A 24,511-nucleotide genomic window follows, 5' to 3' on the forward strand; every position below is an offset into this window, starting at 1 on the left:
GACTGGGTAGTCTCCCAAGGTCACTGGGAGTTCGATGGACCCCATGCAGGCGGTCCCTTCTCCTGAAAAGCCGTATAGCGTAGTTGCACATGCTTTCAGGTCGCGAAGGGAGAGTCCCATCTTTTCAAGGGTTGCTTTATAGAGAATGTTAACTGAGCTCCCATTGTCTATGAGAACTCGGTGGACCCTTTTATTTGCCAGCTGGAGAGTGATGACCAGTGGATCATGGTGAGGAAACTGAACATGGGACGCATCTTCCTCAGTGAAGGTTATTGGTTGGGATTCAATCTTCTGACTTTTTGGAGCTCTGGGTTCGGGTTCATAGGGAGACCCGTCCCCAGTCTTTAGCTCGTTAACGTATCTCTTTTGGGCATTTCTGCCCACGCCCGCGGGATGAGGCCCTCCCGAGATGGTTATCACATCTTCTCCATCTATCGGCGGGTCTTCCCTGGCTCGGGAATTGTTGTTTTGTGTAGGCTGCGTCGCGGCTGCTCTCTGGCTCGCGGTCGCTTGATTAGTACTCTGGTTCTTGACATACTGCCTAAAATAACCTCTCGAGATCAATCCTTCGATCTCGTCTTTCAGCTGTCGACATTCATCAGTAGTATGCCCGGTGTCTCTGTGAAACCGGCAATATTTGTTGGAGTCCCTCTTGGACTTCTGATTTCTCATTGGGTCTGGACGCCTGAAGGGGACCTGGTTTTCATTAGCCAGGTATATGTTCTCCCGAGACTCGTTGAGCTCGGTGTACACTCTGTACACAGAGAAATATCTCTCCCCCTTCTTTTTCTTTCCACCCTCGGCCTCGGGGTTACTCCCTTCGTTCTTTTTTCTCTTGGAAGGGTTTTCCGCAGTAGGTTTTGAAGCTGGTGGGTCCACCGAGGCTGAGGCAGAGTTCACGTTTATCGTTGTAGTTATGGGCTGGGAAGTCACATTAAGTGTCGACCTCGCTTCCTCTACATTGACAAACCTCTATGCCTGTTTGTTAAACTCGGTTAGGGACCTCACCGGTTTCCTCTGCATGTTTTCCTAGAGAGCACTTCCTGGCATAACTCCAGCTTGGATAGCCATTAGGTGACCGCTGTCATCCACATTCCGAGCTCGGAAAACTTCCAAGTTAAACCTTGTAAGGTAGCTTTTCAATGTCTCTCCTGGCTGCTGCCGAACGTTAGTCAGGGTTGACGCCTCAGGTCTAACCCCCATCATGGCTCTGAACTGCTTCTTGAAGTCTTCAGACAGCTGATCCCAAGAAGTTATTGAGTGTCTTTTATATTTTTCAAACCAGCTTTTGGCTGGTCTTATCAGTGATGCTGGAAATAACATGTATCTGAGCTCGTAACCCACGTTACTTGCCCTCATTATGGTATTGAATGTACTCAAATGGCTGTACGGGTCAGACTTTCCCTCAAACGTTGGGACGTGAGGGATCCGAAATCCTTGGGGAAATGGAGTGTTGGAAATATGGGGAGCAAATGGTTCAAGCTCCTCATCAGAATCTTCATATCGATCCTGAACTTGCTCATTTTTCAAAAACCTGAAGGCCTTTTCTAACTGATCAATTCTTTCCTGGACTGGGTCTGCGAGGGGTCTTGTTTGGAATTGGCTGTCGTCAATCACAATTCCAGGTTCGCGCCTCCGTAGCGGATCTTTACGCCTATTTAAGCAATCCCTCACGTCCGGGTTTATCGGGTTAACATTACCCCGACTTTGATTCAAGTGTTCCCGTAGGTCAGAGTGATTCCTGCGGCTCCCAGTATTCTTTCGACCTCGATCATGCATGCTGACTGATCTGGTATCTCTAGAGTCATCACTAGTAAAACTTGTCGCACGATTATTTCGAGATGGGTCTTTTTTGTGCCGCCTTGTTTCTGTCGTGTGAGACCGAGACGTTTGACTTTTTTCAGATAGGGCGCCCCTCCGCTCCTGGAAAGCTTCCCTGTTTCCTTGTCTCCTCCCTGCACGCCTTTCGTCCTGATCTCGAACTGGTTGAGCATTCCTGTGAGGAGGTGAAGGATATCTTATAGGCGATGGAGGGAACCATATGGGTGACGGTGGCTGCCACCCATTTCGTGGTCTGGACGGTCCGGAGTTTGCCCGAGATGGGTTGGTTGCATTTTGTGTGTTCCCAGGGACTTGAGTCCGAGCCTCTGCAGGGGCTCGGTTGTACTCAGTTCCCGCAGGTACCTCCGCAGGTGGATTAACCGGGGCCCTAGCTCGGGTACTTCTCTGGGGTCTCGAGGGAGCGGATGGCTCTGCTGGTGGCAGAGGTTGTTCTGGCCTTCTTGTGGCAACATTCTTTCATGGACGCCCACAAGGCCTGCGGGGAGGAACATGCTCGTCCCTCGGAGGGGGAGCTTGGTTTTCAGGTGGAGGTGGGGGCTGAGCCGCCTGCACCTCTGCGGCTATCCTTGCTAACTCCTCGTTCCGCTTGTTGGCTTCTGCCAACTGCTGTTTCAGCTGCCGGTTTTCAAGTTCCACAATGGGAACGTACCGCTCAGGATTGTAATACATATCCTCATCCCTTGGTGGTGTAGGTGGTCCCCGAGAATCGAAGGATTCGCTTCTCTCTTCAACATCTGGGTTTACCATCGGTTGTTTCCCAGGGCGTCTCAGATAATTTTCTTCAGTAACGTTCTGATCATTAGCGGCCATAACTTGTTCAGGGACTGAATGCTTAAGGCTCTCAATGAAAGCACCAAACTGTTGACGCCGTTTTTCATCAACAGTGAAATAAGAGCACGAAAACAATAATTGGTTATGGCCAAGAAAAATATGATCAAACAAATGGGATTTTTTACGTGGTTCAGCAGTTAACTCTACCTAGTCCACGAGTCTCTGTTATTAAAACTTAAGATGATCTCTGGAAATTCTTTAAGAATGAATTCTCCAGAGTTTTCTCTCAAGATCACAAAAATTTCGTCCTTTACAATGGTGCACGACCTCTCTATTTATAGAGGAGGTTTTCAGAATACTATCCCACACATTTCGGGAAGTTATTCTGTATATGCAAATAAATTTAATGGCATTAAAAGCCTGTAATCCTATATACAAGGAAACGTCCCCTGAAGATCAGAGGGCGTATAACTGCATAATAAAAATCCCTTTATTATAGGGGATTTACAACAATGAATGCAGATTACGTCTCTCTTAGGTGATTCACTAAGATATTCAAAGTTATCAGCTTATATTGTCAATGCCACGTTCACCCAGGTCTCTTAATGACTTTTGAGCTATAGCATTTTCCCGAGATCATGTGGCTTCGAGCTCATACTTATATCAGGCTCGGAACCCCTGATCTAAGGTCATCCGAGAGTAGACGTACTTCGATGTCTGTCTTTCGAGCAATGGTTTCGAGGCTACCATCTTCGAGGCTGCCCGCTGCTTGTAGGTCTGGTGCCTAGGTTTTGATCACGTTCCAGACATTCTGAGTCCATTCCTTACGAATCCAGCTTTCGAGATCACAATTCCTAAAGCTCAAAATCTGGGTGTAACAGAAATAAAATAAGAATAAGAAAAATCATATTGTAGACAGTAGTATACATGCATCAACTATTTTTAGTTTATAATATATCTCACAATATCCTTTGGTGAATTTGATGAAGATAAATAGCTTCAATCACTTGATAAAAAATAAACTATCACATAAATTTATAAGATAAAAAATGATATGTATGTATTTATTATTTTTAAATAAATACGATTTAATTAATTAAATTATCATAAAATATCTTTAAAATATCCTATTTTAATTAATTTATTTTTGTTTAAGTTTATGTTTGTTCTAATTTTTGAATTTGGCAGTGACAACAAAAGATTATATATTATATGTTTAATATAATATTAAGTTTAAGTTTGATTAAATTTTATTTAAGTTATAAAATATATGGTTTTATTATTTTTAAATAATTATTATTGTAAAATATATCAAAAATATCATATTTTAATTTGTTTCATTATTTATTTATTTAAGTTTAAGTCATGTTTACAATCTACCGTTAAACATAAAAATATTCTGTTAAAGTTAACAGAAAAAAATAAAAAACCCGTTAAAACTAAAAAATTTAATTATCTACACACTTTTTATAAAAAAGATATATATATATATATATATACACACTAAAAGGGTACGTAAGTTTTAATTGAAAATTGATATATTAAAAAGCTCAATTCCATTTTTGTTATGTAATATTACATAAAAAAAATTGAATTTTCTTTTCTTATTAATTTTAATTTTTAAAAACACATACTACTTTATTCTTATATATTTTGCTTACATATTTGTCTATGCTTATCTTATATCGAAGGTGTACCTATAGAGTCTTAAGTAGGGTGTACATTTATTTCCTTATCCTTTCCAAATTTTAGAGGAAATTATATGAAATATAATTTTTTTAAAAATTTTTTTTGATAAATATGAGATTTTTCGACTTTGTGCATTTTTTTATGGGTTTTTATGTATTTTTATTTTACAATTTTATGAGTTTTTTTCTCTGCATTTCGGTTGTTGTACCTTGAAATCTGAGCTGAAATATTCAGCTCGAGGTACCAAGCGGCAGGTCGACTAAGTCATTAATATCTCTAATTAAGTGATGGTAATGTGGACTATTTAGTTTTATCCAAACACGACGTGAACGTTTATCCAAGTTCACATTTTCTACATTGCTGAGGATCAGTGAGTTCAAGATATTGCAATATGATCGGAGCTCGGCTTATTATGTTCATAGCTCGCCTCATGTAATAAGTTTGTTCGAGTTATCACGGTACAACTGGAGCTTGAGGAAGACGGACAATAAGAGATACGCGTTGGAAAATCCCTAAAGATCCGGGATTCTTTCTTTACAAAGAGATTCAGATTTACGCATGTATTTATCGTATTAGATATTAACTAATTGGTAAATAATGTAATTATGGGTAGTTACCCAAAGTGACCAAAAACTGTAAAGTTCATTCTCCATTATAAATAGGAGGGAAATGAACTATGACAAGTGACAAATGTTTGGATGTACCAAAACTCTTGAGAAATAATCACAGATTATTCTCTCTAAGAAAAACACTCAGAAATAATAGTGACCCGTGGACTGGGTAATTTTTAACACCTAAACCATGTAAAAATTATTGTTTGATTTTACTATTTGCTTTTATTCTGTTTATTCCAGTCTAAACTCATTTTATTCTACTTCATGTTCTAGATTGATGAAAAACCACGTCAATATTGATAATACTATTTTTGTTTTAACATAGATGTTTTTAAATATCTGGTTACTGGTGTAATTAGTAGATTTGAAAAAAAAAATCATATAGATCTGAAAACAACAAAGAAGAAGAAGATCTGGAGAGGGTGTCAAACATCTGTTTTGGTCGCCGACGTGAGAGGCTACTATTGCCATGAATAGGAGAGAGAAGGATTGAGGAAGGTGTGAGGGAGAGAGGAGAGTGAGAGTGAGAGAGGGAATTTTGCTTACAGTATTTTTCATTTTTATAATTTGTGTCAATAGAAGTCCCTAATCTTTCACTAAAGTATCATTTAGGTCACTCAAACTTCATTTTATATCACTTTGGTCCCCAAGCTCACTAAATGTGTCTCATATTTGTCCTTTCTGTTGGAAAACGATTTTCAGAATACGCAACAGAAAGCGATTTATGGTCCTAATTTTTTTTTAATTAACTGTGTTATAAATAATTTTCTGTTGCGCATTTTGAAAATCATTTTTCAACAAAAATGACCTATGTGAGATACACTTAATAATTTTGGAGAATTAAGTAATACAAAACAAAATTTAGTGACCTAAGTGATACTTTTCATAAATATTGGGACCTCTATGTTAGATTGTAAACACAGTGTAAGTATCATTTAACACTAAAAACAGATTTCACAATCAATTAATGTTTACAATCAATCCAAGAACACATTTTATTTAGAGCATTGATCGGGAATGTGAGAACATACCTCCCATATTGCCAATCCCTTCTTGAGCCATTTCCTCCCTTAGAAATCTTCCAATTTACCTACAAAATCAAGTGCAAATGCAAGAGGGACCTAATGGATAGCAAACCCTTACCACAATACCACACTACCCTCAACTTCCACCCATGCAACATATATATATTATGCTCTTATACCTTTAGAGGTATTAGTGGGCTAATTGGGGCTCATTATATTATGAAGTGGTGAACTATAGTTTAATGGGCCAACACATAGTCATTAGGGTGCCACCATGTGCCTCTAATGCAATTAGTAAGTGTGAACCATCCTATTATGGTTATTGGTAATTAGTAGGCACTTTAGTTAATGGTTGTGATTATGGAATAATGTCTATGCTTATATTAGTCCATAACAATAATTCTAACATTCTCCCACTTGGACAATATAATCAAACCACCATAATATTGTCTAACACATATATGGCAGTCAAATAAATCATACATAATATTATACCGATAGGATACAAATATTACATATGACTTGGCCCTGTAGACATTTAAATATCATAACAACCATTAACTATCAAACCAAACATGCATGAGGTACGATAGATTGAGACTATGCACATCCATCTCCTTTTGTACCTGTCACTTCGATGAACAATAATATATACATATATAAACATATATATGTAATAGCAACAATAAGAAGTGACTTCAATTATCATTATGCATGTTTAGAACAAAACACAAGCTATAAGCAATCCATACAAAATACTAGCATGTTCAATACATAAATAACAAAACTCCCACTGAGCTCAACAAGCTAGGCTCCTGACAATCCCATTCGGGCAACGTGCTCCAAAAACACACATATAGGTAAGCCTTTCATTAGTGGGTCTACTAACATGCTAGTGGTAGGCGTGTACTCAATAGAAATGAGGGACTTAGCGACTTTCTCTTTAACAAAATAGTACTTTATATCAATATGCTTTGAGCGAGAAGTGCTCCTAGTATTCTTAGAGAAAGCTACTGTTGTAGAGTTGTCACAATACAATTTCAGCGGCCTCAAAATAGAGTCTACAACACTCAATGCTGAAATGAAATTCCGCAGCCATATTGCTTGACAAGTAGCCTCATAACACGCCATATACTCTTCCTCCATCGTAGAAGAAGCTGTGAGTGTCTGTTTGACACTTTTCCATGACACAGCCCCTCCAGCCATCATATAAATGTAGCCTGAAGTGGACTTTTTATCATCCACGCATCCTGCATAATCAGCATCACTGAACCCAACTATATCAAGAGTGTCAGCTCGCCGGTAAGTCAACATATTATCCTTAGTACCCTGAAGATACCTCATGACTTTCTTAGCTGCTTTCCAATGGCTAAGTCCAGGATCACTCAAGTATCTACCCAACACGCCGAAAACAAAAGCAATATTAGGGCGTGTGCATACTTGAGCATACATCAAGCTACCAACCAGTGATGCATAAGGAACGACTTTCATTTCATCTCTCTCTTTATCATTTTGTGGACATTGAGCCTTCGAGAACTTGTCACCCTTCACTATTGGTGCCTTCCCAGGAGAACATGCATGCATATTGAATCTTTTCAAGATCCGATCACTGTAAGTCTTCTGAGACAAACGAAGAATACCATTAGCCCTATCCCGAAGAATCTGAATCCCAAGCACGTAGGAAGCCTCACCAAGATCCTTCATATCAAAATGGCTAAACAAAAGTTGTTTCATCTTAGACAACATGTCAGAATTATTAGATGCAAGCAGGATGTCATCAACATACAATACTAGAAAAATAAAACTGCTCCCACTGACCTTCATGTATATACATTGATCTACTACATTCTCCTTGAAGCCATTTGCAGTGACAATCGTATCAAACTTGAGATACCACTGCCTTGATGCTTGTTTAAGCCCATAGGTAGACTTTTTGAGCTTGCAAACCATGTGTTCTTTGCTAGACTTCTCAAAACCAATAGGTTGAGTCATGTAAACTGTTGGAAATGTGCCCTGAAAGCATATGTAGTAGACATTGTTTTTATGAAATAAATAAATGAATTGAATTTGTTATGCATATATTTTATGGACTATATTATTCTGTGATAATATTAAGTAAATATCAGGAAAATTCCAAAGTTCATATATGTGATCTCAAACACGTATTGGTACAGGAGGATTGTGTTTGAGATAAATGAACTTGAATAGTTCGCAGTAAAATAAAGTTATGGAATCTTTAGATTAATTACTGCAAGCATGGTCCACTAGTATTATGAATACATGTGATCTAGATCTGGATCACTAGTGTGGTAGGACACTTTAGTGGAGGTGCTTTATTTATTAGAGAATATATAGAACTGGACCAGATATGTTTATTAATACTTAGTTAAATACCGTTTCGAAGTATTAATTAAATATATCAATTGATGATCATATACAAATAGATCTTAATCCTGAAGTTACTATGAACTCTTGTTTATGTTATATGAGTTCTTTGATTCACTTGTTAGGGTCTGTCAGAATGATCAAGCTAGAAACTTTTATTTTGGGAACTCATTAATGTAGATGGCTAGGGACATATTATACAGATATAGAATCTATGCCTTCTCACAAGAGATTGAATGATGGTTCTCTTAAGGGTTGACTTTTGGGACTGAAAGGTTATTGAGCTCAAATTCATAATTTAGTTATGAATTAACCTTCACTAGTAAAGTCAATGGTATTTTAGGAAACAAGAGATAATTAAAAGGGTATAAAATGATAATTTTATTCCCGATTAATTATGAACCATTATTAGAGGGTCAAGTTGTATGCAATGATTATATCAATGGACACTTTATGATTATAAAGTACTCAGTAAATGAAATGTCTATAATCACAAGAGTGCAGTCTCATATTTATAGCGGAATAATCATGAGATTAATAAATTAAGATTATTTAATTAAAGAGTTTAATTAATAATCTCAAATTTATTGGAGCTTGGAATTATAGGTCCCCATAGCGACTCTATAAACACTATTCAAGGTAAGAGTTGATATGAAGGGGAAAATAGTTTAAAGACATATTTAAGAAGAAATTTGTTCTTCAGGCCAAATAGGCAATTATATGATAATAGTGATTAATTAATTAATTAATTAAAAATTAGTTGTAGTTAATAAAATTAATTAATATTTAATTATTGTATAATTTTTGAAATTATATTAAATAATTAAATAATTAATTAATTATAATTTTTGAAATTATAATAAATTAAATATTTATTTTTTCAAAATTTTTGGATTTAATTAATTGGTAGAATTAATTAAATATCTTTATTTGAGTGGGAGATAATAATCTGATAAGTTCAAATTGGATTTGAATTTAAAAGATTAGTATTTATTCAAATAATTAATTATATTTAATAATTAATTTAAATTTGAATTAGTTATCATGTTGTTAGATCTTATCTGAAAAAGTAGTTTGAATAAATAATTAAATAAAAATTTGAAAAACCAACATCCCTGAAATTAGGGAGGGCAACACGTGCACACACAGTCCATGGACTGTGTGTGGCATGTAGGGCAATTTTCAGGGATAGGATTTTCATTTTTATTTAATTAATTAATTAATTAATGAATAATTCAAAAAATTGGTTTTTGGATTTTTTTTCATTAATAGAATAATTAATTAATTAAAAAGTAAATTGTAAAATGGTTACAGATTTATTTTTTAAAATTTAAATATTTTCTTTTAAGTATGACTAATCAGAAAAATATTCAAAGAGAAGTGAGACAACTCAGAACGTTCGCTCTGTGAAAAATAGAACGATAGTTTTCTCTCACTGAAAAATGAAGAACCAATTCTCAGGCCTATTCTCTTGATCTCATGTGTTGAGTACATCAAGTAGAATCACAAATAAACTATCCATCATTCTCTAAGTGCCCACACATTTCTTGAGGTGTAGAGAACGCTCTGGAAGATCTTGGTGTGAGTACGTGGGAGTGGCTTGGATAGGAAGATCATTCTAAATACGAAAAGATAGCAAGGATACTTGATAGGCTTCAAGAGGTATGAATTCTATCCTTATCTTGTTTATGATTAATGTATGTATATTAATGGATCCGCATATTTAAAGGTAGTTTAAATATATGTTACAAAATTTTTGTTGTACACTGTGCCAACCACACCACCATTCCGCTGCGTATTAGGAAACTCGTTCCTAACATAAACATCTTCAAATAAATCTCCATTCAAGAAGGCGGTCCTCACATCCATTTGATTGAGTTCTAGATCAAAATGAGAAACTATAGCCATAATGATTCGCAACGAATCTTTGGTAGAAACCGGCGAAAATGTTTCTTTGAAATCAATACCTTCTCTCTGGCTATAGCCTTTAGCCACAAGCCTAGCCTTATACCTTTCCACTTGCCCATTCAAGTCACGTTTGATCTTATACACCCATTTGCATCCAATGGGTCTACAACCTTTGGGTAGTTCAACCAACTCACAAACTTCACTTTGTGACATAGAACTCAATTCTTCTTTCATTGCATCCATCCACAACATAGATTTAGGACTACTCATGGCTTCTTGATAAGTGACTGGCTCAGAATTATCTCTCACATCAAACTCATGTTCCTACAAATAGACAAGGTAGTCATCAGGAATAGCAGACCTGCAGGTTCTCTGTGATCTTCTCACCACAGCTTCATCATCCCCAATATCAAGATTTTCACCTTGTTCTTGATTTTGAGGTTCATTACGAGTTTCTACCGGAATCTGTTCAATCACAGGGTCATCAATAGGAGCGGAAGCGATAGGTACAGGGACAAAAATGTGTTCTTCCCTGAAAACAATTTCTCTTGACCCTTGACTTGAACCAAATTCATCCTCAAAATAGACAACCCTATCTGATTCTATAACCCTGGTGGTGTGAGATGGGAAATAAAATCTGGAACCCCTTGATCCAATGGTGTAGCCTACATAATAGCCACTAATGGTCTTCGGATCAAGTTTCTTAGACTGTGGGTTATAGAGCCTTACTTCAGCTTTACATCCCCAAACATGAAAATGACGCAAACTCGGTTTCTTACCCGACCAAAACTCTTATGGTGTCTTTGGGACAGACTTACTAGGCACTTAATTCAAGATATAAGCAGCAGTCCTCAATGCCTCACCCCATAAAAATTTTGGCAAGCTAGAATGAATCAGCATACATCGCACCATGTCAAGAAGTGTGCGATTTCTCCTTTCAGCGATTCCATTCTGTTGGGGTGTCCCTGGCATTGTATATCTTGCATCAATACCACATTCCTGTAAGTATTTGGCAAAAGGCCTGGGATTCCTTCCATTTTCATCATAACATCCATAATACTCTCCACCTCTATCAGAGTTGACAGCTTTGATCATTTTTCCCTTTTGAAGCTCAACATTCGTCTTGAAAATCTTAAAAGCATCCAAAGATTCAGATTTTTCATGAATGAGCTCAACATGGCCATACCGGGAAAGTCATCAATGAATGTGATAAAGTATTTATAACCACCCATAGCAGGCGGAACAAAAGGCCCACAAATATCAGTATGAATAAGCTCCAATACATCTGTGCACCTGTCTGACTTGCTCTTTCTAACCTTGACAGTTAACTTCCCTTTAATGCAATCAACGTAGGCAGTGAAATCTGAAAAATCCAGATCTTAAAGTACCCTATCTTTGATCAACCTTTCCATTCTGTCTCTAGAGATATGACGTTTGTGCCACAACATAGATGATTTCAAATCTAATCTTGCACGTTTAGAGCCAACAACAGTATTAAGACAAGAAGTAGAAGAAACAGAAGCAACATCATGCAAATCAAGTTTATATAAATTTCCACATAAGGTTCCATTTCCAACCAAAAGAGAGTCACGATACAAAGTGAGTTTTCCAGTTCCAAAAAGAAAACTATAACCTGGCCTATCCAAAATAGATACAGAAATGAAATTCCTCCTAAAAGAGGGTATGTAAGCAACATCCTGTAACTCCAAAAAAATGTCATGTATTCAACTGTAATCCAACTGTCCCCAAAAATTCAACTTGGACTTTTGTATCGTCTCCCATGTACACATTCTGTTCCAGACTACTCAGTCTTCTTCGACTTGTCATTGCCTGCAAGGAATTCGTAACATGAATTGTGGCTCCAATATCTAACCACCAATAATTTGAGGGCACATCAATAATATTGGATTCTAAACAAACCATCACAAGACAGTTACCTTTCTTCTCTAAGTGAGCTTTGAGCTTTCTACAATAAGCTTTCTTGTGCCAAAAATTCTGGCAAAAGTTGCACTTCCCTTTGAAAAACTCATTCTTATGACCATTTGAGGATGAGCTGGACTGTCCATTCCCTTTAGGACTAAGTGCCTTTTTCTTGGGAGGTTTTGGTTACCAGAGTTATTGGAAGTGAACTTTCTCTTGTGAGGATTGTTTGGGTTCGTCACCATGGAGATACTTCTTGCCCGTCCCTTTCTCATGTCCTCTTCTTCCTTGGCAAGAATAACAGTCATCTCCTCAATAGTCCATTGCTCCTTTTGAGCATTGTAGCTTGATCTGATTGAATCAAACTGGGGAGGAATGGTTTCCATCACAAACCACACCATGTAATCCTCACCAAGATCCAACCCCATAGCCTTAAGCTTTTGGTAACAACCCATGAGCTTGTCGATATGAGCTCTAATATCACCCGTATCAGCGTAATTGGTGCGATGGAGCAAGGTTAAGCACTCATTCTTCTCATTCTTTGAGAAATTTTTGTACTTCTCCTTAATGGTAGCAAGAAAATCCTTTGCATTTTCAATCTGAGGAATACTATCACGAATGGATTCATCCATGTGATACCTCATAAGCATCAAACAAAAACGATTGGAATGCTCCCAATCCTCATAGGATTTCTTGTCCTTTTCAGTGGCATCATCAGCAAGTTTAGGTGGTGCATCAATTATCAAGGCCAAGTCCACTCTTATAAGAGTCAAGTTCATCATGAGAGATTCAACCCACTGCTTGTGGTTGGTTCCATTCAGTGTCAACATGGCAAATGTTCTCAGAATGCTTGCAGCTGAATGAGAAACAAGAGCAATAACTATCAAATACATGTTATGATAAACCATGTCATTTGTGCTCTTTTCTCATCAATATATGATCGCAAAATAACAAATGATCATTATGTATGCTAGAGTTCTTAGACAAACACACAAAATAGAACTCATACACAGGTAAGAACAATCTATTAAACATTATAATCAAATACATTAACTTACTATCAAAAGGATAGATAAATTGTGATTCATAATGTTTAATAAATTTTCTTCACCATATTAAGCATCCTTACCAAGCAATTATTATCGATAGGATAATTAATTACTTATACAGATCTTAATGTATATTTGGAGGAAAAATCACAAAATTTAAATAAATAATTATTTAAATGTTTCTCTTTACTAAACAATTTACATGCTTATTCTTACGACAAGCAAGAAAATAAAAAATAATTGTTGGCAATATATAATAAGATTTATGCCACAAAAGATTAAATATAAATACAATTATGAAACAAATCCATGAATTAATCTTGTGCATAAACATATACAAATAGTAGGATATGAGAAGAAGGGTGAAATGGTAAAAATTTGGCCCAAAAGGATCCCTCACGCGCCCCCATGAGCCATAATAGTTTTTTATTTTTTTAAAATTTTAACATGCCCGTACGACATGTCGTTTTATAGCCAAAACGACGCCCTTTGCCCTTAAAAACGACATGTCGTTTTTTGCCTGACAGAGGCAAAACGACGTGTCGTTTTTCGTCGTCCTTGACCTCTGAATTTGGGCGTATGGGTCGCGTTCGACCCGGTTTGTCTCGCGGGTCCGACCCAATCGGAACCACCATCTCGGACCACCATTTTGGCTACTGTAACGTGGGTTTTCTTCCCGTCTCCGTCGCCGACGACCCTAGCATCTCCATTATACTCATCTCCCATTTAAAAAATGTCAAAATAGCATGAAATCCGAAATGGGTTTCCTCCATTTTTGAGCTTCAAAAAGCTCGGTTTTCACAACAGCAATACATGAAATTTTTGCATAAAAAATAGCTAAAACCCAATACTCATTATCAAACCCGATTTTCCCCCATTAACATAGCATGATTTTGAATATTTTGTGAAAAAAATTAGATTTTGAAAAATTGGGTTTATATCAAAATATCAAGCCCTAAAATCAAAAGAACCTAGCTCTTGATGCCAATTGTTAGATTGTAAACACAGTGTATGTATCCTTTAACACTCAAAACAGATTTCACAATCAATTAATGTTTACAATCAATCCAAGAACACATTTTATTTAGAGCATTGATTGGGAATGTGAGAACATACCTCCCATATTGCCAATCCCTTCTTGAGCCATTTCCTCCCTTAGAAATCTTCCAATTCACCTACAAAATCAAGTGCAAATGCAAGAGGGACCTAATGGATAGCAAACTCTTACCACAATACCACACTATCCTCAACTTCCACCCATACAACATATATATATTATGCTCTTATACCTTAAGAGGTATTAGTGGACTAATTGGGGCTCATTATATTATGAAGTGGTGAACTATAGTTTAATGGGCCAACTCATAGTCATTGTCATTAGGGCGCCACCATGTGCCTCTAATGCAATTAGTAAGTGTGAACCATCCCATTATGGTTATTGGTAATTAGTAGGCACTTTAGTTAATGGTTGTGATTATGGAATAATGTCTATGATTATATTAGTTCATAACAATAATTCTAACACTCTATTGATGTAAACCATATTTTAAACTTTATTTTTCTTAACTACCCATATTTTTTTTATCCATATTTATAGAAACCAAGTTTAATTTTACCATATTTCTATAAAAATCTCCAAATTTTATGGGTACAATCTTTAATTAGATTGTGTTGGACTTAAACATTTTTTTTTTACTTTTATTGGCTTAAGCATTGTACACCTTTATATAGAAAAACCCAGCCGAATAATGTACATGCTATGCACATACTATAGATGTGTTATTTTCATAGTCTATGTATTGCATAGATGTTTCCTAGTCTATGTATCTCATAGATGTGTAATTTTCTTAGTCTATGTATTTCTTAAAATCTCAGCCCAAACCACAAGTCATAAAACTCAGGGATAAGTTGAAAATTAGTCAATTTAATGAATACTTAACTAAAATTACCCTCTAAATATATTTAGTTTAATTCTACCCATTTTTATAACAACACTTCCAAAAATACCCTTCACCACATGTTTCTCTTCAAAAAACAGTATCCACTGATTACCATTCTCTCTAACCTTCTACACCACCATTCGTCAATAGGTATTTATATGTTCGTTACCTTTACTGGCTTGTTAATGAAATTACAGATTTTTCACTCTCTAAACTATTATTTCGCTCTAAAAGTTCTGTGCTTTTTTTTTCTTCTTTTTCTAGATTTTTTCTCTTGTTTCTTCTTTCTCTTCGCTCTTCTCTTGAATCTATAAGTATTGCTATATAAATTTGAGCTTCTGTAATTGACTGTTGATATATTGCACAGTTAAAGTTTGATATCTGGGAATTTGGGTTCTCAGGATGGTGAAGCTAACAATGATTGCTCGGGTTACTGAAGGTCTTCCACTAGCAGAGGGACTCGATGATGGTCGTGATATTAGAGATGTTGAATTTTACAAACAGCAAGTCAAAGCTTTGTTTAAGAACCTCTCAAGAGGCAAAAATGAGCCGTCAAGGATGTCAGTTGAAATTGGGCCTTACATCTTCCAGTATCCTTGTGTGTTGTGTCTCTGTTGTCCCCTCTATTTGCTCATTCATTATTTCATTAATTATTTGTTACATTGAAGTTTCTGCGAATTTATTTATTGTCATACAGAATTTTCAATTAAGACACTCAAATAGTGGTGACTCTTTTGCTTACTGCCGGACTAACTCAGAGACCTCTGCCTTTTCTGAGCCTACAGATGATCAAAGCTATTCAAGTGAGCCTTCTCCTTCATGTTGGCACGCCTTGAAGTCCTTAAAGTCTGGCGCTGGAGTTAATAACCATTCTGTTCTTACCAGACTAGGCATGAAGCAACACAAGTCTAGTTGGTGATCACAAACTCAATGATCAAGAAGTGTTGGATTCAGGTGTGTTTTGATAGCCTTTTCAAGTTATTTTTTATACTAACTAGTTTTGTCTTAAAGACATAGGAATATACTGACGTGAGTGAATGAAATTTATGGCAGAACTTAAGTTGATGAAAGAAAGATTTGCAAAACTTTTGCTCGGTGAAGACATGTCCGGGAGTGGGAAAGGAGTTTGTACTGTAGTTACTATCTCAAATTCCATAAGCAATCTCTATGGTAATTAAATCTTCTATTGAGATTAAGCAAATATGACTATTTTCTCTTTCTTGTTTCAATCTCACATCTCTTTTTATATTCAGCTACTGTTTTTGGACAAAATTTAAGACTAGAGCTTCTAAATTCTGAGAAGAGAGCTAAGTGGAAGAGAGAATTGGACTGCCTTCTATCTGTATGTGATTTCATAGTAGAATTCATCCCCGCCACATCACAAAATTTGAGAGATGGAATAGCCTTAGAGGTATATACATACATGAATGATTCATGGGCTGAAATTAAATTCATTTGGTTCTGCTCTACTCTTGCTTGTTATGAACCTTTTTCAGATATATATTTGTTTCCCTTAAATTCTCTCAGATAATGACAAGTAGACCAAGAGCTGATATTTATATAAACCTGCCAGCTTTGAGAAAGCTTAACACAATACTTATTGTAAGGATCTCTATCAAAGGATCCAAGTGATATTTTGCACCATCTTTTACTGAAATACAGTAGCTCGGTTTCCTATCAGAGTCTAATATATACATGAATTCTTTGGCAGGAAATATTGGACAGTTTCCAAGACAGAGAATTCTGGTATGCAGAACAGAGAATTTCAATTCTTTCTTTGTTTTTTTTCAAGTGAATCTGTTTCAGTCTAATGCTACATTTTGATGTTATAGAAAACAGTATATTTGACAAAAAGTGTTGAGTACATGCCATTCCTTCTTTAGCTAGTCTTTTTCTTGAATGGTGGAGTTTGGACTGTCTATGCTGTACTTGCAAAAGACATTTGTTGGAGTAAGTTACATTCTAATATCATATATCTTCTCCTATAGAAAACAAAAATTTTCCTCATTTTTTTGGTTATTAAGTCACATTGGTCAACTATTTGGATAAATAAAATGGATATATTATCTACTATGTGCAGATACCAAATGGGACTGGATTTTTCCTTGGAAGTCTTCAGCTGGTTCTCTATGCAATATACTGGAAGCCAAAGTTTAAATTTTAAGCCATTTGGTTTAAAATTATAAAGATTTTGAATTACATTCACACATTAAATTATATATATTAAAAGAGAGTATGTTTATGATTTAAACCTAAAAGATTAAAATTTAAATTTTGTGGATTAAATTTTGATGCCATTTAAGATTAGTGGTTCATATTTTAAGCCATTTAAGACTTGCATTTTAAATTTTAAGGCAAGTGGTTTAAATTTTAAGCCTCGTGGTTTAAATTTAAAGCTTAGTGGTTTAAATTTCAAACCTAGGGGTTTAAAGAAACTTAATTTATAATTTAAGCTTAAATGGATAAAAATTTATAAATTGTAGTTTAAATTTGATGTCATTTAAGCCTTGTAGTTCAAATTTATAAATAGTGGTTTAAATTTTAAGCCATTTGGTTTAAAATTATAAAGATTTTGTATTAGATTCACACATTACATTATATAGATTAAAAGAGAGTATGTTTATGATTTAACCCTAAAGGATTAAAACTTAACCTTTGTGGATTAAATTTTGATGTCATTTAAGATTAGTGGTTCATATTTTAAGTCATTTAAGACTTGCTGTTTAAATTTTAAGCCTCGTGGTTTAAATTTAAGGCTTAGTGATTTAAATTTAAAGTTTAGTAGTTTAAATTTAAAACATTGTGGTTTAAAAAGACTTGGATTATAATTAAAGCTTAATGGATAAAAATTTATAAATTATGATTTAAATTTGATGCCATTTAGCCTTGTGGTTTAAAATTTGATGCCATTTGGTTTAAAATTATAAAGATTTTGGATTAGACTCACATATTACATTATATAGATTAAAGAGAGTATGTTTATCATTTAAGCCTAAATGATTAAAACTTAAACCTTGTGGATTGAATTTTGATGTCATTTAAGTTTAGTTGTTCATAGTTTAAGCCATTTAAGGCTTGCGGTTTAAATTTTAAGGCAGGTGGTTTAAATTTTAAGCCTTGTGGTTAAAATTTAAAGCTTATTGTTTTAAATTTAAGCTTAGTGGTTTAAATTTAAAATATTGTGGTTTAAATGGTCTTGATTTATAATAAAGCTTGATGGATAAAAATTTATAAATTGTGGTTTAAATTTGATGCCATTTAAGCCTTGTAGTTCAAATTTATAAATAGTGGTTTAAATTTTAAGCCATTTGGTTAAAAATTATAAAGATTTTGTTTTAGATTCTGTAAAATGCCCTTAACTAGTACTTAATAAAACATTCACATTTCATTGGTTTATAATAGAAAGTCATTTATTATAAAGGTTTCAGTGGGGTCTATGCTTAAAACATGCAAGTTGGGCCCAATAGTTTAAAAAGAAAAATACCAGTTTTCATGCAAAGTTCTTAAAAAAAAAAAAAGTTTAAGTCCCACTGACAATTTTAAGAAAATTCCATAAAACATAAGATTATTAAAAATGGCGTTTAGAATTGATCGTTTCTCGTCCATAGGATGCCCCATGCCATACACACCAGGACGACAGAACTCCCCACATCACCACGCGTGCCACAGAGAAACCTATTTACTACCTGGAAGGGAAAGAAAGGGGATGAGCTAAAAGCCCAGTAAGGAAGTACAAACAACAGGAAAGTAAGATAAAACAAATTACAAACACCATCATTCATCTTTATACATCATAGCATCATCATAAACTTGGCATCAATATCATAATCATAAACATATTCACGTCAACATAACGTCACCATCATATCATAAACATCATAACATCATCATAACATAACAAAACATTATAACATAATCATAAACATCACCAAACATCATAACATAACACTACAATAAAAAAAAATACTTTTAATAACACCAAAAATGTGTTATCAAAACATACCATAACACTTTTTGATGTGTTAAGACCGACTATGTTATCGTAGGTCAGGGTACTTTACATAACACTTTATCATAGTTATACAGATGTGTTATTATACTGTCAATGATAACACACTTTCTGTGTTATTTTAATAAATAGATAAGTGTTTAATTATATTATTTATAGTCGATTATATAACACATTTCAATACTTATAAATTTATGTTATACTACACTTTAGTATCCTTTTCTATTTCACTTGTCACATCTGCAAAATAAACAAAGAAAATTTTTATTGTTATTATCTAGCATCACAAATTACTTCAAGAAAAATGCTATGGAAATTATTTCCAAGAGAGGACACCAAATACAAAAGACAATCACAAATGCAAAGCCAAGGACAATAAAAAATGTGAATACAAAAGCAATGGAAATTCCCTCTGATTCTCTTTTCCAGAAAAAGAAAAATTTCTATCAAACTTTATAATGTATTTCCAAACTAAAAAAAGAAAAGGGCCCAATTTAATTGAACACAGAAATCAAATCCCTTTTATAAAGAATAAACTAAGCAACATTGATGATATAATTGTTTCACAAGTACTATTTTTCTCTATTGTATGCACACAAAGCTTGATTAATTAATAGTAAGAAATCAATTATATAGAAAGCTCATTCAATAGAAAAATCAGAACAGTAATTTAAATGCAGATAATGCAGATAATACTAACATACATGAATGCAAAACCAACAAAAACAAAGGGCAAATCAAAATCCAATTGTATGAATTAACAAGTAAATTCAATCTGTAATTAGTCTTGAACACATACATTGTAATAAGGGAAATCAGAACCTATTGCTGTAGTCAATGGGATGGTGAATATTCTTTCAAGTGTGAATTTTTTTGGTTTGATTTTTTTGTATTTAATTTGGGAAAATACCAAACACAATCCAAGCAGCTGCAAAATCCAGCTTTGGAACCTACATGAAACATTTTTAATAAATAAAGGGTATAATAGGTCAATTATAGTCTACTATTGTGCTGCCAGTAGTACTAAGATTATTATTATCAATACTGTACTATAGCGAGTCATCACAAACCATTATGTTAATTTAATAGCAGTGTACAATATGGTATTAATATACATAAAGTATTAATCATTTAATAATGGTGATGATAACTCTTCTGTCAAGTTCACCTACTAAAACCCAAGACCATTGTCTTTTACTGAATAACTTTTATATATTATAGATTTTTAGATTGACAAACATTAGGATCATTTTTGGACCCCCACACCAATACAGAGACCCACCACATTCAGAAAAACAAAATATAGGCCCAATGAACAACCAAAAGAGAAAAAGGGTCTTCTTAGTTCATATTTTTTTGTTACAAATGATAAAAAACTAGGTGAAAAACAGAGATAACAATTTAAGAGTGGAAAAATGTCTGAACAAGATAATATAACCAAATATTAGTACAAAACTTGCAAATAAATACCAAATGAGTTACATTACAGTATCCAGAAAATGAAATTATATGTATTACATGTACAAAATACAGTACATAGTACAACAACACTTGAAGTCAAGGATACGATTCTACAGGAAATTTTGTAAAATATATTCAAGAACTACTTTAAACAAATACATCTTGGGAGAAGAAAATCAAGAAAATGAAATGAACAACCTCTACAGTATCAAGGCATTGTATCAATCCATGATTATTTCTTAGTATTTATAGACACAAGATGATTAATAACAAGCATGCCTCTTAATGAGACTACGCAATGTATCAAGATGAACTTTGTTCAAATCATTGACAATTTGATGAATCAAGATTCAAAAGGTCACAGTGAAGAAATTAGTATCATGCAAGTAAAAGTTAGAAATAAACTCAGTACGCGTGTGTTCAAAAAGGAACAAGCAAATGATTAGAAAAGAATAAGATAATGATTATGTAAAAGCTTACTTGCTTCAGAAGCTTTTTGTCGCAGAAGGAGACCATTGCAACAACATCAAAAGATTAGACATAAAATGCTCTTTACCATGCAAGAAGTCCAATGTACCTGTCGATGTATTAAACTCATAATGAACCTACAATAAAATTAATACACAAGTCAAGCACCACACAACTAAAATTATTCACAAGGCAAATGAAACTACAAAACATTAAATTTATTTACTCATTTGCTAATTTTCTCCAAAATAAAGTAGCAGAGCATGCATTAGATGAACAAGAATCCATAAAAGCAAAAGGACTACTAAATACTAAATTTGGCAAAAAAAAAAACTTACCTACCATAGGTATAACTATTCTGTCATAGTTTGCTTTTCTCAAGAATGTATAAGAGAGAAGTCCGATGCTTTTAGTCAATACCCTGCACACAAGAATAAGGGGATAAGACCTATTCTAATTATTCATCATGCATACATAATCCACGACGTTAATTTAAAGTAATATTCAAGCTGTGAATTGCATATACCTAAATTTAATACATTTAAGAGGGAAAATCATAAAAATTTGCCATCTTCCCTTCTTTTCCAACAACAGTATAATAAATATTTATATATAAATGAATATAGTACAAAGAATAAGCATATGTATTTCAACAAATATATATTTATTAATATGAAAATGAAAACTGAAAACCATAGATGAGATTTTGAGAGACGCACAGAGAAGAAGAACATGATAGCTGGTAGGGCACTTGTTCTTGCTTATGGTTGGCAACAAAGAAAAATAGAGAGATTAAGAAAGTTGTATATGGTTCCAATCCAAACATTTAAAAATTAACATAAAGAAATATGGGTAGAATACTGCTAGTAATATCAACAGAAATGACAAATGATACTACTTCAAGGGTAAAAAAAAATAACATAACATTCAAAAAATGCACCTCTGTTTCATTGGCTGGCGAGCATTGTAAATTGAAATCCTATATCTATTTTTGATTAATTCCAGTCGAACACTATTTTTAAGAAAGTTGATCTCCACATAAATGCCTCAGTTTCCTAAAGCTGCTTGTCTTCTTTCTTGAATTTCTGCAAGAGTCCTAAAGAAATTTAAAAAACAGGTTTTGTGTAGAGAACCCAATAAATCAAAAAATCTTGTGACAATTATTAAGTATATGGAGAAGGAGATTTATAATATACATAGGGAAAATGCATTCAAAAAACCATATCTTCAAACAAATCTAGAATTTATTGCACCTATATCTAACAAACCAGCAGACCCCTATTGTTTCCAAGAAAGAAACACATACTCCATGTTTCTAAAATGAAACAATATAAAGTGAGCACATTAGTCATTGTTTCCAAAAGATACTTCAGTCATAATACACTTAAAATGAAAAGCAATAATGGAAAATTAATTGTAATACTTTTTGAGTTCAAGATAAGCAAAAAAGAAAAATCTGAACTGATTAGTGATTTTGATTAATCTAATATTTCTCAACATCAGCCTCATTTTTTCTTTATAAAATTGTATATGCATGTGTACATGTATGTAAAAATGATTGTTCCTTCTCAACAATGATACACAACAAGTCAAGTGCCAACAACCAGCAAATATATTTTTCCTGTTTCGTTCCCAACAAACAAGAACTCGTCAAAAAGCACTCTACAATTGCCTGATGAATTACATTAGCTCAAGTGCCAACAACCAACAAAAACATGAGAAAAGGTTTGTAGCTAGAATTACAAAATGCTAAAGGAAAGAAAGTTCTAGTAGATGAATAAGAAGTTTATAATATATTAACCATGGTTAATTATATAACTGTACTGTGATATGTTTAATGGGAAACTGAGAGTCAACATAAACTTTAGTTTCAGGCATGGGAAACTTTATTCTACATAAGTTTCTAATATATTTACCATGGTTGAATGGCACACTTGTCATTTGAGAATACTGGTGGAACACTAATTATGTAACTCATGCACAGATGAATGGCACACTAAATATTGAGAATACTAGCAGCTTCATTACATTACAATACTTCTATCTCTATATCAATGGAATAAAAAGATTTTCATACACTGATTTAGTTATGATCACAAGTCTTTTCAATAATACAATGGATCTTATATATAAAGAGGCATCCAAAATAAAGAAAAGTTTCTTTTGCAAGTGAGCTTTTATCATTGGGTCAATCTACTAGTTGATTTGTGTGCAAAAGCTCATATCCTTGTAGCCCAAACTATAATAGCTCAACAATACTATCAATCAGGACAATTAAGGGGAAAAAACAGAGAATCAATATTTGAATACAAGAACCCAAAATTTATTGTTCATTCTCAATAAATAAGTAAGCATTCACCTATATAGGACTTATAGGACATATAGGACCTTCAAGAGCAGAAAGGCAAAGGCGATCTTCTGATGTTCAATACCAAATTCTTGTAGTGATTTATGTCATAGAATGACCCATTGGAATAAATTTCAATAAATGAAAATAAAAAATTGTTCAAGGAAATAACAAAATTTATTGAAAAATAACAAAATTTACCATAAGTTTGCAGCAACACAATAACAACAGAAAGTAGTGGAAGTGAAAAGGCTTGAAGTAGTGGCCATGGAAGCAATTTACCCAGCTGCAAAAACAAAAATTTCATGACCAATTATAACAGAATCAGTTAAAATAAGTGTTATAAGATAATAAGATAAATTCATGGGATACCATTCTATCTACAGAGATCCTAGTAAGCTTAGGAAAATTAACAGCAAACTAGCAATGATGCGTATTTTTGTTCCCTTTCACTGTAACAAAGTAATACTTATAATGATGATAACAAATTAAGATCACCATTCAAATCTTATCTAATAACAGATTTCACCTGCTTCATCTTTCAGTTAGATTCACATAATCATAAACTAACCTCACCAAGAGGAAAGACATACTAATACACATTTCTCAAATCAAATTGGATTATCAATTAATCATGAACAAATCAAGCCAATAAGGTTCTTACTGCATTCTTATATGAAACATAAAGCTACAAATGTGCAAGTTCGGAGTCATATTGCAAGGCCATTGAAATCTTTAAACAAAAATTTGCTCAGCAAGCTAGCTTTATGCCTTTTTATTTTTGATTTCTGCCAGCAAAGGTTCAAGTTCTCCTTTCCCGTGTAGCTTCACAATTTCTGCATAGGAAATAAGCAGCCACAAAAGTCTTTTTTTTTCCTTAAGCAAAGTGCATATTGCCAAAATGTAAAGAGATCTCATTCATGGGCATGCTTAGATTTTTTTTTTTATGAATTAAATATATTTCTTTCTTTTTTTTTTCTATTTTTTTAAAAAGGCAAAACATAAAAGTAAATTTTTTTTATCATACAAGGGCAAAGGTTTTCTAAAGAAAATAAAGTTTTCCTAAAAAACTAATATAGTGAG

The 24,511-nt window shown here is 34.0% G+C and overlaps 1 long non-coding RNA gene across 1 annotated transcript; it reads right to left on the minus strand.

Annotated features, from left to right (window-relative positions):
- Positions 1-21,815: 21,815 nt before the first annotated feature.
- Positions 21,816-24,296, minus strand: LOC133814104 (uncharacterized). The gene is made up of 3 exons (XR_009884772.1): positions 24,093-24,296; positions 23,630-23,714; positions 21,816-22,166 (listed from the first exon to the last, which is right to left on the minus strand). It is a non-coding gene; the product is annotated as an uncharacterized LOC133814104 (long non-coding RNA).
- Between the last annotated feature and the right edge of the window lie 215 nt (positions 24,297-24,511).

Source organism: Humulus lupulus, chromosome 1 (genome assembly GCF_963169125.1).
Source record: "Humulus lupulus chromosome 1, drHumLupu1.1, whole genome shotgun sequence".
NCBI lineage: Eukaryota > Viridiplantae > Streptophyta > Magnoliopsida > Rosales > Cannabaceae > Humulus > Humulus lupulus.